The sequence below is a fragment of the Palaemon carinicauda genome, chromosome 19 (genome assembly GCF_036898095.1).
Source record: "Palaemon carinicauda isolate YSFRI2023 chromosome 19, ASM3689809v2, whole genome shotgun sequence".
Classification (NCBI taxonomy): domain Eukaryota; kingdom Metazoa; phylum Arthropoda; class Malacostraca; order Decapoda; family Palaemonidae; genus Palaemon; species Palaemon carinicauda.
The window spans coordinates 70737467-70757262 of record NC_090743.1 but is presented as its reverse complement, the minus strand read 5'-3'; positions in this window follow the sequence as shown (position 1 = coordinate 70757262).

Here is a 19796-nt window from a genome sequence, read left to right as displayed (position 1 = left end):
CCAGCAAGGGCATGATTGCCAGACCCATCAAAGGTACACGACCTGCACAACATGCCGTCTCCCTCCAACAAAGAGGAACTACAGAGATTCCAGGGAGTAATGACTTACCTCAGCCCCTACATACCACATTACTCAGCTCAGTCACAAAGACTTCGAGATCTGGTCAAGGAAGTTGTACCCTTCCAATGGGAAGAAGACCATGAATCCACCTATCAACACCTGAAACGTCAAATAGCGCTATCAAGCACGCTGTCTTACTATGACCCAACTCGACCTGTGGCTCTTGAAGTCGATACATCACAAAAAGGCATCAGAGCAGCCGTCATCCAAGACAGGAAGGGATTAGCCCTCGCCAGCAAAGCCCTGACACCAACAAAGGTAAATTACAGCAATATCGAGCGAGAGGCCATTGGACTAGTACACGGCGTACAACGATTCCATACCTACCTATAAGGAAGAGACCTCAAAGCTGTCACTGACCACAAACCCCTCGTTAACATCTGGGAGAAGCCACTGATCAGTGCCTCACCTAGACTACAACGTCTCTTCTTGAAACTGCAGGGGTATGACACGAGGGTCAAGTACAAGGAAGGATGAACCCTTGTACTCTCCGACGCTCTTTCACGCCTTCCTAACCCACAAAATGACAAGGAAATCCCCTTGGATACACGAGTGGACGGATTAGAACTAGATGACATTGATGTGATAGCAGTCGCACTCATAAAATTTGGTACCCAGATTTTGGTCCGCCATAGGTCTGACACCGACCCAGTGCTGCACACTCTCAAGCATACTATCATCGAGGGTTGGCCTACCTCAGTAAAAGGCTGTCACCCCAATATCCATCAGTTTTTCTTATACAGAGAAAGCCTTGCCGTGGAAGATGGAGTAATGTTCAAAGGGCAACAAGTTATCATCCCCAAAGAGGTCAGAGGCCGGATACTGGACCAGCTCCACCGGTCCCACCAAGGGATCACAAAAACACAAACCCTGGCACGGGAGTGTGTATTCTGGCCCAACATCGCAAAGGATATAGAGGACAAGGTCAGGGCATGTGACATATGCCAGAAGTACCAGCCCCAGCAAAGTTCTAGTGAAATCACGCATCATGACATTCCCCCAATGCCCTGGTTCAAAGTTACCTCGGACATCTTCCAAATCGGCCACAAGACATATCTGATCACAACTGATTATTTCACAAAATTCCCGATAGTCACCAAACTAAGAAACTAAGAAACCTGTCATCTGAAAGTGTGGCCAACCCCCTCAAATTCCTGTGTTCGCTGTTCGTATGCCCCAAAACCCTGGTCTCAGACAACAGACCTCAATACACGGGAGCAGCAATGAGGGACTTCACAAAAGCCTGGGGTATTGAGCACATCACGTCAAGCCCACATTACCCTTAGTCCAATGGCCTCACAGAGCGCGCAGTAGGAACATACAAGGCGATCATCAAAAAATGCCTTGAGACAGGCTGTGATATGCATACTGCATTACTCCACTTACGGGCCACCCCGATCGACAATAAGACAACCAGCCCCGCAGAGCTCATGTTTGGTCGCAATATGACCACTGATTTACCAGGCCGATACGAACCGTATCCCGCACACATCACGACCTGCAACCACCTCCAAGACTGCCTAGGACCAAATCGAACACAACGGTACTTCACAGACCTCCAACCCGAACAACCAGTCTAAATATTCAACAAGGTCAGCCACACACGGGTGCCAGGCAGAGTGGTGTGTAAGTCAGAAGAACCCCAATCATACATTGTGGAGGCCCAAAATGGAGCGTGCCTCAGGAGGAACCGGTCTTACATCCGTTCGACACCGCTCGTGACAAACCCAGAACAGCCCAACACCCGGCAGCAGGCTCCAACATCACCAGCGCAGCCTCCACCGGGACCCGCCGATATATCGCTGCCGCCACGTAGTGAGACCAAAAAACCCACCAAACCCCCACAACTAGTGATAGCAATGCAGATCCGACAGTGGTGTATACCAAGTCAGGTCGGCTGGTGAAATCCCCATCCAGATATATTGAAAGTAACGCGGTCACATACAGTAGATTCCCATAAAGTGCTAAGTTGAATAATAATATACACCCCACCTCGTTTCATGCCCGAAAATTCTGAGAGGTCGTTAACAGTGTTTGAAACTCAACAAGAAAAGTTACCAATCTCAGGATTGGTAAGTGGTTCATAATAATGAATTTTATTTGAAAAGTTACGAGTCTCGGACTGGAGAACAGGCTCCATTTCGAACACTGTCATTACATGTATGTGTATCAGGTTTTCATTTTATTTTACTATATTTTGTTGTTGTTCTTTGCAAGAAAAAAAAATTACCATTTATTTTCATATCTATGACTGCCCTGATGTAACCAACACTATTCGGACCAAAGTCTGGAAAGCTAATAGCTATTATGTTTATATTACTATCCACAATCACCAATTGTACCATGCATGTTTATTGTGAAGGAATGAAAACAATGAATAGAACGTTTGAATATGGAACTTTCTTTGCTTATCTCTATGTACTTGTATGTCAGATTAGTTATTATGTGTAATTAATTCTTTATACGTGATAAGGGGAATGTGGTATCATGTAGTTCCTCCATGTATCGTTGAATAAAGGGCAGTCTCTACCTAGTACCCAAGCCATCAAGTCCTGTCTTTTAATCACTGCATCCTCTTGCATGTTTTATCAGGTATTACTGTTGAATTGTTATTTTTATAGAATATATATATATATATATATATATATATATATATATATATATATATATATATATATATATATATATATATATTTGTAAAGTGTGTATTATTTCTATCACCAATGATTATTTCAGTGCCTTGTTTGTATCACTGACTAAGAACCAAAGTAAGAGGTTGATTTAAGATTAGTTCCCGCTAAAAGTAAAGAAATCACCCAGTTTTGTTTTGAGAATAAAGTAAAGAGGCCTTTATGATATTCCATGATCATTTATAATAACATCTGGGAGTTGCATATTCTCAAAGCTCGGAGGTATTCTCGTGTGTATCAGATTTATGTAATACAAAGCAGGTAAGCTTGGGAGTTTATGTAATTCGCTAGTTGGAATAATATATATATATATATATATATATATATATATATATATATATATATATATATATACATATATATATATATATATATATATATATATATATATATATATATATATATATATATATACTGTATACATACATATATATATATATATATATATATATATATATATATATATATATATATATATATATTTATTTATATATATATATATATATATATATATATATATATATATATATATATATGCATATACAGTATATATATATATATATATATATATATATATATATATATATATATATATATATATATATATATATATACTGTAAGAACAGTGAGGCAAGCGTCACCAAGATCAACTGATACTTTATTCGAATGTGCACGGAAGTATATTACAAGGTGCGGACGGAAAGGTAGGATGACGTTGGCGCCAAATCAGATTGAAGTGCCCGCCAAAATATATGTGTTTTCTTACACTTACAAATATATGAATTATGGGTTAACAGAAACATGTTATGAAACGATACATATATCAAAATGTAGCTCTGGTAGAGCGGAATATATATACATAGGAAACCAGTGTGGCGAAGAGAGAATTCAAATAAATAAGTAGTTTGTCAATTTTCTGGACGACGAAGGGATCGGTGTCCTTATAAGTACTCCCCCCCAAGACATCGGGCGGCGTAGAGGGCTGATGATCAATCTTCGTATCTTTTCGGGCGTCGGAGGGTTCCTCTTGTTTTTGAACAGAGGGGCGCGCTGGCGGTCGGTGTAAGGATCTCTTCTCTTGTAGTCGTTTGATGATTTTTCTTTTGTTGGACGGCTTGTTTTGAGGCAGAACTCTGGGTCTGCCAGGTCCAGCGGAGGCGGTGTCGCTTCCTTCGAGAAACGCTGGTTTCACGCGGTCTATTGAGACCCAGTCCTCTTGGCCATGGACGTCGAGAAGGAAGGCTTTCGTTGTCTTTTTAATTACCCGGTAGGGACCTCGATAAGGTCTAGTCAGTGGTTGTCGATGAGCGTCGACACGGATGAAAACGTACCTGCAGTCATCCAGGGTTTTTGGCTTGAAGTGCTTGGTTCTGTCCTGGTAAGTTTTGAGACACGGCCTGAACTTCCTGGCGATGTCCCTTAGGTGATCCAGCTGCGTGTCGTCGGTTGATGAGGGAAAGAATTCGCCAGGAACTGCGAGCGCTTCCTCGTAAACCTTTTTGGCGGGCGAAGGTTCGCCGTCTGCGCGAGGGGCGGTGCGAAGGCCGAGGAGTACCCAAGGAAGTCGTGATTTCCAGTCCCCGTCGGTGCAGCTCGCCATCAGGGACGCCTTGAGGGCGCGGTGAGTTCTTTCGACCATGCCGTTTGCTGCGGGGTTGTATGCCGTGGTGCTGTGGAGCGTCGTCCCCATCAGGTTCCCCAAAGCGAGCCATATTTCTGAGAGGAAAGCGGGGCCTCTGTCAGTCGTGATGTTGTCAGGAACGCCAAACCTGCTCACCCAGCTTGACAGGAGGGCTTCGGCACATGCTTGAGTCGTAGCTTCGGTCATCGGCGATGCCTCCAACCACCTCGTGGAGCGATCGATGATCGTAAGTAGGTAGCAAGCGGATCCAGAAGGGGGCAATGGTCCCACGACGTCGATGTGTATATGGCCGAAACGTCTTTTTGGCTGGGGAAAATCGCCTACCCCTGATTCGGTGTGACGGCTGACCTTGCTTGACTGGCAGTTGATGCATGACTTCGCCCATTCCCGGGTGTCCTTTTTTATCCCTGGCCAGACAAACTTTTCAGACAGAAGGCGAGCGGTGGTGCGTCCTGAGGGGTGCGAAAGTCCATGGATGATATCGAATATTTTCCTTCTGCAGGAGGCTGGTACCCAGGGACGTGGGCGGCCCGTGCTGGTGTCGCAAAGAATATTTACTCCTGCTGGTCCGAGGGGAATCACACTTATCTTGAGCGCGGATGGCTCCGTCAGGTGATCCTGTGCTTCTCGGTCGGTGCGTTGTCCGGTTGCGAGATTGGCGTAGTCGATTCCCAGGTGGATCGCGTCAATTTCAATCCTTGAAAGGGAGTCCGCGACTGGGTTTTTCTTTCCTGGGCCGTAACGTATGGTGCACCCGAATTCGGCGATTGATGCGAGATGACGTTGTTGTCGGGAGGACCATGCGTCCGTCGATTTCGTGAAGGCGTGTACAAGGGGTTGATGGTCCGTCGCGATTGTGAAGGGGGTACCCTCCAAGATGTGCCTGAAGTGGCGGACGGCGAGGTAGACGGCGAGGAGTTCCCTATCGAAGGTGCTGTATCTTGTTTCGGCGGGTTTCAATTTCTTGCTGAAGAATGCCAGCGGTCGAGGAGAACCATCGACGAGTTGCTCAAGCACAGCCCTGCAGGCGACGTTGCTGGCGTCGGTCGTTAGTCGCAGGGGCGCGTTGTCGTCGAAATGAGCCAGGGTGGTGGCATTCGCAAGGGCATCCTTCGTCCGAGCGAATGCCTGTTGCTGGGGCAAACCCCACTCGAGTTTTTTTGCTTTTCCTTTCAGGACGTCGTCGAGGGGTGACAGGGTTTGTGCGATGTTGGGGATGAAGCGCCTGTAGTAATTGACCATTCCCAAGAACTCCTGAAGTTGGCGGATGGTCGTAGGCATTGGGAACTTCCTGATGGCGTCGACCTTGGTTGTCATGGGATTTACCCCGCGCGAGGATACGCGGTGACCAAGGAAATCCACTCCCTCCGCACCGAACGTGCATTTGTCGAAGCGTACGACTAGGCCGTTCTCCTGTAGGCGCTTTAGGACGGTGCGGACGTGTCCCCGGTGTTCCTCCTTGGTTTCCAAGAATATCAGGATGTCGTCGACGTAGCAGACGCAGAAAGGTAGGTCACCCAGAATGCTATCCATTAGTTGTTGGAAGGTCGCCCCGGCGTTGCGTAGACCGAAGGTTGAGTATGCGAAGGTGTAGGATCCGAACGGCGTTACAATGGCAGTTTTCGGGATATCTTCCGGGAATACGGGGACCTGGAAATAAGACTTGAGGAGGTCCATCTTGGTAAAAAACTTTGCGCCGTGCAACGCGTTCGTTAGGTCCTGCATGTTGGGCAGCGGGTAATGATCGGGCGTTGTGATGAGGTTGAGGCGCCTGTAGTCGCCGCAAGGTCTCCAGGACCCGTCCGGCTTTTTAACCATGTGCAGGGGTGATGCCCAGGGGCTCGATGCTTTCTTACAGATACCCATGCGTTCCATGTCCTCGAAGGCGCGTTTGGCATCCTTCAGTTTCTGAGGCGGGAGGCGGCGGAATTTGGCGTGAGTGGGAGGTCCTGTCGTTGTTATGTGGTGGTATATGCCATGCTTGGATGGGGAACCTGGCGAGTGTCGGAGCTCGGGCTTGAAAACCTCGGGAAACTCTCGTAGGAGGTCGGCGTAGGGGTGCGTCGTTACGGCGGATACGGACATTGTTGCAGGGCCGTGTTCTAGGGCGCGAGACTGGCAGGTTCCCGTGTCGATGAGACGTCTGTTAGCGACATCGACGAGGAGTCCATGGTGGGCGAGGAAATCCGCACCGAGGAGGGGGCGGTTGACGTCGGCGATAGCGAAGGGCCAAGAATACGAACGGCCCATGATAGATATCTTGAGGGTCTTGATCCCATAGCACCGTATGGGAGATCCGTTGGCGGCGATGAGTGAGGGAGCGTTTTTGTCGGGACCACGGTCTAGGTCGGACTTCGAAGGAGGGAACGTTGACTGCATTGTGCCGGTGTCCACCATGAGTCTACGGTTGGAAATGTTATCGAGGATACAGAAACCAATCTTGTTTTGGTTAACTGCGGCTGCGATGGTGGCAGGTGGATGCTTCTGGCGTCATCTTCTAGGGAAACTGCATGGTGCTCTACATTTCTTGGCGTCACTGCCGAACTGTTGGTGGTAGAAGCACCATGCCGGGTTAGGCCTAGGGTTCGGTCGCGTCGGTTGCGGTGATTTCTTTCTTGATAGAATGTTGATCTCGTCGTCCTCAAGGGCCATTGCCGAGGAGTCTATGGAAGAGCAGCTGCTGAAGGAGGAGAACGGAGGCGGTGTTGACGATGATGCTCCGAGGCGAGATGCTTTGGAGGCCTCGTGGAGCTTCTGAGCCTTCGACAGGAGTTCGTTCATCGGGAGCGTGTCGGCGTCTGTCAATTGGGCCCGTACGTCCTGTGGTAGGCGTCGAAGAAAGATTTCGCGAGATAAGCTAATCTCACGTCGTCGGCCGTTGCTGTCTGTTTCGGGGAGCATAAGCAGGCCGGTTAGCTCGTCCCACGCCTCGACAGGAGAGGTGTCAACCATGGGCTTGCCGGCGAGGTCCAGTACTTTCTGTGCCCTTGCTGAGACAGAGAGGGAGTAGATACCGATGAGTTTCGTTCTCAGGTCGTCGTATGAAACTTGGCCGGACTGGGCTTCGAGCCATGGGGAAATCTTGTCGAATACTTCTTCAGGTATGGAGGTGAGAACGATGTCAGCCTTGGCGCAGGAGTCGCTGAGTCTAGCGACGCGGAAGAGTACGTCCGCTCTCAGGAACCAGGAAGAGGTGTTGTGTTGAGAAAAGGGCGGCAGTTTGACTTTGGGCGTGGAGGCGAGGCCGTTGGGTGCGATGGGCGTGTTGCTTCCTGCATCGTGGCCAGACGACGAGTCGGCGAAGAGTTGAGAAGTTGATATGTCGGTTAATCTCATCCTACTGCCTTACGTTCACCGAAGTGTGGGAGAACCAAAGGCAGGCTCGTGCCTAAGGTAACGGAGTATGTAGAAGGTAGCACGGCCGTAATAAGTCCGTTAATGGCAAAGCCAAAACCGCTGATGCTACTTTCAACTCCGGGGTCACCAGTTGTAAGAACAGTGAGACAAGCGTCACCAAGATCAACTGATACTTTATTCGAATGTGCACGGAAGTATATTACAAGGTGCGGACGGAAAGGTAGGATGACGTTGGCGCCAAATCAGATTGAAGTGCCCGCCAAAATATATGTTTTCTTACACTTACAAATATATGAATTATGGGTTAACAGAAACATGTTATGAAACGATACATATATCAAAATGTAACTCTGGTAGAGCGGAATATATATACATAGGAAACCACAGTGTGGCGAAGAGAGAATTTAAATAAATAAGTAGTTTGTCGATTTTCTGGACGACGAAGGGATCGGTGTCCTTACAATACACATATATATATATATATATATATGTATATATATACTGTATATATTTATATATATATATATATATATATATATATATATATATATATATATATATATATATATATATATATATATATATATATATATATATATATATATATATATATATATATATATATATATATATATATATATATATATATATATATATATATATATGTAGCTGTGTGTGTGTGTACTAGATTGGTGTCCAAACCATTTGGCGAACGCATTAACTTTATTTCATGACAGTAATGTTGACAAGTGAAACACATGATAAAAGTGCAAGCTCAACAATATTATGTACAAAGACAAGTTTCCCTGGGTTAAATAGGAGGTTATGGTGACCACATATGTCAAGGCAGTCAAGGTATTATATGACTAAGGAAATTATTCTCAATGGTTTTAGGTAGTATGAGTGTCATCTATGTACTATGTGTATGTTGTGTGGAAATATGGATTCCAAAATTGTTTATTCGTAGTTTTTAGTGCAGCCAACGCCGGTAGCAATAGCCTATTTTAAGAGCTATTTTCCTGGTCTTATCATATATGTCAACTCTATCCACTACAGGACCTACAAGATCAGTTCATCGTAAACATTTTCAGGTATTTTGCATAGCCTTATGGTAAAACACAATATCAGTACCTCCTTAGGGTGTGATAAATGTTGTGTAGTATATGCAGTGGTTGTGATAGCCTATTGGAAACATCCCTGCGTGAGAATTGCTGTTGAAAAGAAGTTCAAGACCACCTCAAGCTCAATAGTTTATAGTAGTGTCTACAAAATCACCGTCCTTGTGAGCTAGTGATGGGTGAACCCTATAGGTCTACTTGCTGATTCATCAGCAACCATTGCCTGGCCCTCTCTGGTCCTAGCATGATAGGGAAGGGGCTTGGACACTGAATATATGCACATAAGGTCAGTCTATAGGGCATCTTCCTTTCCCTTTCCTCTGCCATTCATCATTCATGATCGACCTTAAAAACCTTTAAAGACAATGTGATACCCATTCTATGTGTTAAGGACAGATTTCTTCTTTTGTGCAGCTAATGAACAACCTTGGTGGAATGGGCTTTGTGCATCACTGTCCACCTTGCGACTTAGTTTACCGTTCTCCTAAACACATGAAATCATCATACATCAGCACCGACTAACAGGTTTACCAATGGGGATGAGTTTGCTGATGCTGAACTTTGTCTCAGTCGAGGCCAGCTTTGATTTTTTCGTGCCTGGGTATTGGGATAGGATTGCTTTGGGGAACACTGTATGCTCTGCATCTGGATCAACCACCAGGCCCATTGGTGGAGCATTCATCTTCGTAAATAGTTGGAGCTAGCATTGAATTTGCTGTTTCTATAATAGTTAATAAACCATTGTTGTAGTTTGGATACATTATTGGCCGAGGCAGGAGAGAGCATTGTGCCTAGCATTGATGGTGGTGACGGAGAGCTTAGGCAGGGACTTGGCAGAGAGACATTTGCAGACGAGTCAAGGTATAGGGATAAACAAAGTCGATGAAATGATTTCTCCTACCGTTGGGCAGTTGTTGGTTATCATGCTATATATGTTTTACAACTTAGGAAGATCCTGTTTCAGTTATCGGTGACAGGCATCACCTGCCTATTTTCCATTAGTTACCCTGGTTGGTTCAAGCCAATGAAGCAGATAACTGTTGTAAGCTAACTGGTATATTTATATCATTGTAATTAGCTGTGAGCATTTTCATTGTGACTGGGAATTAGGTCATCTTTGCTGAGGCCAAAGTGACTAACTACCATCATGCTGGCAAGGCAGCATTGACAGGCTGTGTCAACCATTACTGTAAAGGATACAGTATGTAGGAGTCATCAACATAAATCCCAAATCTTTCTAGTCTGATATCTTGGCGTAACTTGATAATATGTGCATGCAATGCTTGTCATCTCCAGCACCCAGATATCAGGTCATACATGTGATGGTCCAGTGTATGTAATTGATCAGTAGCCCAGTAGTTGCATTTTGCCGAGAGCGCTTAGTTCAGTGATCTCTGTGAAAGGGGGTCTGCCACCAGCTCTCAGTTTCTAATGATGCAAGGTAGCACGTAGGTTTCCTGGAAGGTCACTGGGTTTTAAATTGCTGTATTGTTTACAAATAAATGATTCAAGGCCGTTGATTGTTTGCCAACAAGGGAATTGTCATACAAATGACTTTATGTTAGTATATGTGAAGGTCATTACTCAGTTTTCCTTATGATGCAATACAGCCCGTAACTTCTGGAAGGTCACTTGGGGCGAATTCAGAGTTGAATTATGTTTTGTTCACAAATATATGGTTCAAGTTGTTGATCAACAATGGAATTGGCATACTATTCAATGACCTCCCTAAAATGACCCCTGCCATATGAGATCTGTTTCCATTATGAAGTTGCGTACCACGTAACTTCTGGGAAGGTCACTTGGTCCGAATTCTGAGTTAAATGGTGTTTGTTTACAAATATTGGGTTCAAGGCTGCCGTTGTTTGTTGATCAACAACGGAATTGGCATGCAAATGACGAATGTTGTATATGTGAAGATCATTGCTCATTTTCCATAATGAGGGTACTTACCACGTGACTTCCAGGAAGGTCACTGGGGATGAACTCTGATGTTTACAGATATTGGATGTAAGGAGTTTTCTTTTTTTTTTTTTATTTTTGTTCATCAACAAAATATAAAAAGACAGTTGTGTGCTAACATGGTGCAATCAAATTCTCTCTCTCTCTCTCTCACATGAATAAAGGTACCCTGACACTTGCACGAATTTGTGGCACACATTGTCATGACTCGAGACGTGAACTGGCGTGAACTCGTCGTGAACTGGAGTGAACTCGTTGTGAACTCGTCGTGAACCTGTCTTGACATTGTGGCATGTCGTGGCGAGAATTTTGAAATGTTCAAAATTTTGGTCACGACAAAAATTTTTGTGAACTATGCGCGAACTGTTCGTGAACGCGTCATGAACTCGTCGGGACGATGCGGGAGGATGCGTGCCAGTGTGTGGCAATGCGTGCCATGCCACGACTGTCACGAACTACCACGAATAGTTCACGAACAGTTCACGTCGAGTTCACGAGTAATTGACGACATGTTCAAGAATATGAGCGCGTCGCAGCGTGGCCGTGTCTTCCCACTGACATGGTCACGTGTACTTCACACATTGATGGCACGAGCAGTTCACGACTAGTTTACACACTTCACGAACAGTTTGCGCATGGCACGAGGAGTTCATGACCAGTTCACGACCAGTTCACGACCAGTTCACGCCAGTTCACGACGAGTTCACGCTAGTTCACGACTACTCAGCGACAGTGGCACTCGTGTCGGTGTTGCGGGGCATATTCAGAGCTTCGAGGACGCTGCTCGCCATTCCAGAGCTCGCCAGTGAAGAGACAACATGCCTAAAACCAAGCTGACAAAAGGAAGGGGGAGAAGGCCAGAAGCCAACAGGCTAGAGGCAGAGACCGCTGATAGAGATAATTCTCCTCACTCATCAATATCAAGTCTCGATCTCGTGATCCCGGAGACACAGCAGGATACAAGCCAGAGACAGTTATCCAGTGAGGACGAGATGAAGCAGAAGAAACGGGTCCGGATGTCGAAGAAAGAAATCCCTGACTACCAGTGGACAGAAGAGGCGGAGACTACGTTGGCCGACCTTATGAAGGAGAACCCCATGCTGTTTGACAAGAAGCACAAGGAGTGGATCAACGTGGTAGCCAAGAATAGCCTGTGGGAACAACTTGGAGAGCAGCTGGAGCCTTCTGCCACTGGTGCCCAATGCAAGAAGCGTCACGAGAACTTGAGGACCAGGGTGGGGAAGGTTATGAAGAAGGAGAAGAAGATTGGAGCTGGCCAGCCCAAAGGAGTGCCCGTGAGGACCAGATCATGGAGACATGGTCTTTCCTCATACAACACATCGTCCGGGGAGAGACAGTCCCCAGTGAGCAGTTTGCTGGCTCAGAGTCAGGTGCAGTGACAGTCAGTGACGGAGATGATGATGAAGTGAGGTCCACAGGTTCCCACAGCCAAGCATCTACTAGCACCTGGAAGGACAAGGGCAAGGGGAAGCGGTCCAGCCTAACAACAGACACCACACCCAGCGACACCTGGGTGTCCCACAAGGACATCAGTACTGTAGTGAAAAATGTGAGAATCCCAATGTCTGCATGTAGATTGTATTCCAGTTTCATCTATTGTTTTTGACATAGAATGTGCAATATGTTGCATTGAAATGCTGTACTAAATTGTAACAATGTTTGTATGTTTCAGATCATGTCCAAAGCAGATTCCTTGGGGACCTCGTTCACCGGCCAGCACAAGATCGTTCACGATTTTTCGTGCCTGCTGGAAGGCCACATGCATGCCATCCCAGAGGACTACTGGCATGAATTACAGATAGACTGCCTCAACCTTGTACACTGCTACAGGCAGCGGCGTTAGGTCTTCCAGCAGCCACATCAACAACCAATCATGATGACCTGGCCAGGCCCACAGCAGCAGCAACCTTGGCAGCCCCCTCAGCAGCAGCAGTTCTGGCATCCACCTCAACCAGCAACCTCGCAGGCACCGCCAGAGCAGCAGCAGCATCGTCCAGCCAGTCATAACAGTATTCGGGCCAGTCTTCCTGGCCCCGTACCATGGAGTCGCAACCAGGGATGCCACCTCCACCGTAAGCCACCCTTGTCCAGGTTCCTTCACCATCAACTTCATTATCATCACCCACCCTTGTCCAGGCTCCTTCACCAACACCTTCATTGTCGTCGCTCTCAACCACATTCAAGACACCTCTAACACCACTCAACTTCCCGGTCCTGACCCCGGGGTCCGTCAAGAGCAAACTAGAAGAGGGCATGTCACCCTCACCCCTCTACACCTCCAAGGAACTCAACACCCCACCAGTCCAGGAGGCATCCCCACGCAACTGTAAAACTACCAGAAAGGACACTGACCTGGTTGAGTGGTAATGTGAATGACAGATCGAAAATAAATGAAATGACACCTAAATCTTTTAACTTTTATCATGAACCAGGAGAAGAGAAAAGAGGTGGTGGCATTGGAATCTTAATTATGAAATCATATAAAGTTACAGTAAGAAATTATCTCATAGTTAATTCATTTGAATATATGAATATTAAAATTTTATCTCGAAATGTAAATCTACAAATAGTTATACTCTTTAGACCACCGAGCAAAAGCAAAAGAATGTTTCTAGATAAATTTAAAAACTTACTAGATACATTGAACGACAATCGAAATATAGTTATATGTGGTGATTTCAACCTACATCTTGATAACTGAGTAGACCCATATGTCAATGAATTTAGAGAATTGATTGACAACCACGACCTTGAAAACATAGTGTCTGAACCAACAGCTCAGTCTAATCATATACTAGATCTAGTTATAGTAAATAAAAACAACAACTACATACTAAATATGGAGATTGAACCTGACTGCTCCATATCCCCAATGCATAAGTTAATGTCTTTTGAAATAGATGTTAGAAAAAATAATGCAATACAGAAGGAAATCACATACAGAATTAAGACTAACTTTCATCCAAAAGAGTTCATTGAACAAAGCCTAGAGGATATAAAAGGGATAACACTAGTCTGTAACTGTGAAGAGAAGATAGAAGTAAAACTATACTTGCATCTAATTATAATAATAGGTGCCCGGAAAAAACAAAAATAATCACAATTAAAGAAAAATCGAATTGGTTTGATAATGAATTACATGAAGAAAAAAAAAGAAAAAGAAAAATGGAGGATAAATGGAAAAGAAATAAAAATAATGAAAACTGGCAACATTACAAAGCAGCTAGAAATCGCTACAATTACCTTGTCTTAGTTAAAAAAAGGCCTAAAAAAAAAAAGTGTGCAATGAAAATGACCCATGGAAAATACATAAGAACCTAAAGAAACTATTAGGTCTAAAGACAGAAATAGTATTGCCTAACATAACTAATGATCCTAAATGCCTAGCAAATGATTTTATTGATTATTTTGAAGAAAACATAAATCAAATCTGTTCCAGTTTTCACAACATCGGCACAACAGAGCGAAGGAATACGTCAGCAACAGGTGTAAGTAAGCTAAGGGTATTCAAAGAGTTAAGTCAGAGTGATTATATGAGAATGATAAAGAAAGTAAAAAAACCTACTGCGGAAATGACCCATTTCCAATTAACGATGTGAAAGATGCAGAAAATTTCACCAGACTACAAGAGACCTACCGAAACATGGTAAATATGAGTCTAACACAGGCAGTTTTCCCTGATTGTGAAAAAGTTGCATGTATCAAGACTGTGTATAAAGGAAAAGGTGATACATACAATTTAAGTTCATATAGGCCAATATCAAATCTGTCATATTTTTCGAAAATTATTGAAACTGCTGTACACGAACAAACCTGGAAACATCTGAAAAAATCTAATGCCATACCTGATGATCAATCTGCATACAGAGAATACACAATTCTATTTCCCAATAGAATCAGTTGATGAAGCTAAAAGAAAGATACATGAAATAATGAATGATATTAAGGCTTGGATGTTAACAAAAAAAGCTCAAGCTCAATGAAGATAAAAGTGAATGTATTATTTTTGGAAATGAAAAAGGTATAAAAAGAATTGAATGCTTCCAAAGAATTGAAATAGGTCAATCGATCATTGACTTAAAGAAATCTGTCAGAAATCTTGGAGTAATCATGGATGATAGACTGACAATGAATGAACATATGAATAATATGGTAAGAAATTGTAACTATCATATTAGAAACATAGCATTTATTAGTAAATACTTAGATGAAAAATCTATGGCCATACTCATTAATCACCACATATTTTCAAGAATTGATTACTGCAACTCACTGTTCTATGGCTTACCAAATTATCAGCCGAAGAAAATTCAGAGAGTACAAAACAGAGCCGCTAGATTAATAAAAGGACTACACAATAGGGAAAGAGTTACCCCTCCACTAATTAAATTACACTGGCTGCCGGTAAAGGCGAGAATTGAATACAAGCTACTCTTACTAACGTTTAAGATACTGAACCAAAATGGACCAAAATATCTAAAAGAATGCCTGAACAAACTAGAACTAGAAACAAATGTTAACATAAGACACATGAGTGACAAACATAGGCTATCTGAACCAAGAACAAATAGTAAATTTGGTGAAAGGGCTTTTAGCTACTGTGCGCCTAGACATTATAATAAACTGCCAACTGAAATGAAGGACCTAAAGGGAGCAATTGAATTTAAGAAGAAACTAAAGACATTACTTTTCACAAGATCATATGATTTGGAAGATGCTACAATCAAAGAATTGTATAAGTTATAATGAAAATGTTTCGTTAGATGATTGATATAGACCCGCCCGAGAAGTAGTTCACTCGACTTCAGTGGAGGGTTGGATTTAAACCCAAAACAAGTAAACAAGAAAGATGAGATGTGACATTTGTAAATATTTGTAAATAATTGGACTGTGATAATTGCACATATTTGATGTATGCTGTTTTAATGTAAACCAAATGTTTTCTTATTTCAAAACACTTGTAAATATTTGTAAATAATTGGACTGTGATAATTGTACATATTTGATGTTTGCTGTTTTAATGTAAATAAAATGATTTCTTATTTCAAAACACTTATTTTTCTCTTTAACCTTAAAATAAAGAGAAAGAAAATGGAAACGAAAAAATAATAAAAAGGAAAGAAAAATAAACCAAAAAAATTTTGATGTTTGCTGTTTTAATGTAAATAAAATGAATTCTTATTTCAAAACACTTAGTTTTCTGTATAACCTTAAAATAAAGTGAAAGAAAATGGACACGAAAAAAAATAAAAAACAAAACAAAAAGGAAAGAAAAATAAACCAAAAATTGAAGGGAAAAAAAAAAAAAAAAAAAAAAAAAGAACTACCAGCAAGGACACTGAGATGAGATGAGGCACTTGCAAATATTTGTAAATAATTGGACTGTGATACTTGTACATATTTGATGTCTGCTGTTTTAATGTAAATAAAATGCTTTCTTATTTAAAAAAATAAAGGGCAACAAAAATACACACGAAAAAGATACGTTTATTTTATTTAAAAAATGGAACAACTCTGGATGCAGCTCATGGAGCTACTACAATTCTTTCTTGCTAAGGGACAGCACCAGCAGGGGACATGTAGTAATGTGAAAAGTAGTCTCGCTGATCCTTTGCATTCTTATGGGTATGATGGCCGGTTAGAGGCACCAGACCCTGCAGGTGTTGCTCAGTCCTCCTCTGTGTCCGGATCTTCGTAGTCCACTTCTGAAATTGCGTGTGGGTATCTGATGAAGATGAGGTTGTGCAGGACACAGGCACACATGGGGATCAGGTTGATGGTGTCGCGATTCTGTTGTATCATCATGTAGAAGCAACGGAACCTTTGACTTAAAATTCCAAAGGCATTCTCCACGGCACGTCGGGCACGAGACAACCTGTAGCTATATATGCGTTCTTGTAGGACTTGTTACCGATGGGAGAATGGTTTCATCATCCAGGTTCGGAGAGCAAAGGCGTCATCCCCTACGATGTGATATGGAACTGGGTGGTCATCATTAGGGAGTGATTCTGGTTGAGGCACTCCAGCTCTGTTGTCTTCTACAGCATCATGCATGGAACAGTTGCTCCATGTTCCTCCATCAGACGCACCACCCTCTGCTAAAACTTCCACATAGAGGTACTTGTAGGTAGCATCTGCCACTACCATCAGTACAATGCTGTGGAAGCCCTTGTATTTGTAGTAGTAAAAGCCAGCATTGCGTGGCTTCTTTATGGCGATGTGCTTTCCTTCCACAGCCCCCAGACAATTGTGGTAATTCCATCTGGAGCTGAACCTAGCAGCAACTTCCTTCCAGTCCTCTTCAGTTTTGGGGCAGCGCAGCACTTCGTCCTTGTAGACCGCGATGATGGCTTTACACACCTCTGGTATGAACTTGCAGATGATACTTGCTTCAACCCTGAAGCTGTACTGCAGACTTTGATAGGATTTTCCAGTGGGTAAAAAGCGGAGGGTGGCAGCCAGCTTGAGTCCAACTTGAAGCGGTTCCCTCATGAAGGGGGACTGCTTCTGCAGGTGAGGGGTTAACTTCTCAACCATCTCTTGGAACAGGTCAGGTGTGATTCTGATGTAATTTTTGTAGCCCCTTTGATCTTCCTTGTGGAGTTCAGTTAGTAGACTGTCATACTGTCCAAAATCGTGCCTTCTGGTTAACCATTTCCTGACCCACACTTTTCTTTTTATCTTTCTTCGAGGTGGGGTTACCTTTTGTTTCTCTTCTTCCTCTGCCAGTCTTTTCTGCTGCTCTCCAACAATGGCTAGAGCAGCTGCCAGGTATAGGTATCTTCTCCTATTTGCAATGGTGTCTCTGACAGTAAGCATTGTTGTCTCTTCCAAAGCCAATCCAAGAATGTCCTCGGGTTGGAGAAGCCCCGTTTTTATATGGCGTGGCCAAGTCGGCACGGCACCATCCGCATTGCGTGAACTCGTCGTGCCAATGCGAGAAGTGCGCAAACTATGCGCAAACTATGCGTGAACTCGTCGTGCCAGTTCATGTCAATGTGAACACGAAAGGGCACGCATTCGTGAACTCGTCGTGAACTCGTCGTGAACAGTGCGGGAACCTCCCAGTTCGTGCCACAACATGTCACGACTTGCCACGACAAATTCGTGGCAAAAAGTCGTGCAAGTGTCAGCCTGGCTTAAGAGTGAACACATTCTACCCTTTCACTTCTGAGGAGTTTGGTATTTACACCTAAAAAATTGTTGCCAAGGGCTTTTGTATTAGGCCTAGAACTTCAGCGGGACAGCTAAAAAATCTTGTAGCATTGTTCCAGCTAAGCACCCAAACAGTTGATAGTTGATGCACATGCTCTCTCTCTCTCTCTCTCTCTCTCTCTCTCTCTCTCTCTCTCTCTCTCTCTCTCTCTCTCTCTCTCTCTCTCTCAAGTGTGTAACATTGCACCTAAGACATGGGTAAATGAAAAACGTATAACAGAATAGTCTTCTTTGTTTATGGGAAGCATACATCCAAATAATATTCCATGAATAATGGCATACCATTGCCCACCATGTAGTATGAAAAATCATAGACTAATACATCTCCGTAGAACCTGTTTATTAACATCCCCTTATTACCTGGCAAATCCTCATTGAAAATTCAGGTTTTTTATATTTCCAGATATACAAACAGGGCCTCGAATTTAACTGTGCGAGGTAGTATAACAACACTTAATTCATTTTCCTTTAAGTCGGTCAAGGATAAATGCTCTCTCAGTTCCCTAAGGGCTGCACAAACTCCATTTAAAGTTACACTATGCGTGAAATATAGGCAATAGAATGCACTGAAAACCAAATTGTAATTTTGCCCTCGCATATCATTGGTAAAACATCTTATGCTGGAATGCCTTCCAAAAAAAAATCAGTAAAATATACCCAATGATCTTCGGGCAACATACCAAAATGGTAAGAAAAAAATATGATATTCTGAAATGGTGACCTCTCTATTATGAACACCACCCGATGACTGACTTCATGATACTGATACGATGCGAGGGTATTCACAATAAGAATAATAGGCTTTGGCCTTATCAAGGGCATCTTGAAGCCAGTCTAATAGCCACTGAATACACCTTCGTAAAAATTACCTTAATTACCTCCGCTAACGAAGTTGGAAGGAAGTTATGCTTTCGTCCCTATTTGTGTGTTTGTTTGTGTGTATGTGGGTGTTTTTTGTGAACAGCTTCTAGAGCACAATTTCAATCGTAGAGTAATGAAACTTGCAGAGTTTAACTATTGTGTATATAGCTGGATATTATCAAATTTTGGAAGGTCAAGGTCATGGTCAAGCAAAATGTCTTATTCACATAATCAGCCATAAGTTTGGACATCGTTATCACAGAGACTTCAAACTTGGTTCATATTTGAGTGTATGAAAATCCGTGCCAATTAATACATGTTAAGGCCAAAGGTCAAATTCCGGTCATCAACCGGTCATCAACCATACGGCCGCAATTTTAATCATAAAAGAGTTGTAAAAGATTAATTGAATCTAGGAAAGGCACGCTGGTTTCGAGAAATAAGCTGCCATGGCGGAGGTATGCACTCAGAGTGCTTTCTAGTTACCTCCGCCAATGAATTTGGAAGGAAGTTATGTTTTCGCCTCTGTTTGTGTATTTTTTTGCAGTTGTGCTTGTTTATGAGTAGCTTCCTGTGTAGAAAATAGTATTTTAAAATCTATTTATTTCTAAATACCTATTTGGAACAATGTAAGAAAAATCAAATGTTAACACATCTTTTCCCAGGTACTTAATTTTCTGTTTTTTTAATCATAAACTTTGAGATGTTCATTTAAGTAGGTCAAAGTTAATTAATATTTTCAAAGTAAAAGAAAAAGGGTTAACTTTCTTAAAGGACCTCGCCAACTTGATTTGTTTTTTCAATAATCTG